Below are 323 nucleotides of genomic sequence, written 5' to 3'. Positions count from 1 at the left end.
AGATAGATAGATAGATAGATAGATAGATAGATAGATAGATAGATAGATAGATAGATAGATAGATAGAAAAATAGATAGATTGATAGATAGATATGCGCTGAGTGCGAGCGTGCAGGTGGGTGAGGACTTCATTCCACAGCCAGCGCGTGTGCCCTGGCGAATCCACTGCAATGTTACGTGAGAGACTACTGTATCCCTTAGCCTGTGGTTGCGTGTTTGCAAGTCTACAGCCAGCGTACCTAGCGGAAGTGAACTGAATCGTGCATGTTTTACAGGAATATTTTCCATTAGATTTTCTAAATATGGTTTTTTCTTAACATTTA

This window comes from Priapulus caudatus, unplaced genomic scaffold (genome assembly GCF_000485595.1).
Source record: "Priapulus caudatus unplaced genomic scaffold, Priapulus_caudatus-5.0.1 Scaffold1580, whole genome shotgun sequence".
In the NCBI taxonomy this organism is placed as follows: domain Eukaryota; kingdom Metazoa; phylum Priapulida; class Priapulimorpha; order Priapulimorphida; family Priapulidae; genus Priapulus; species Priapulus caudatus.
This window is presented reverse-complemented; position numbering follows the sequence as displayed.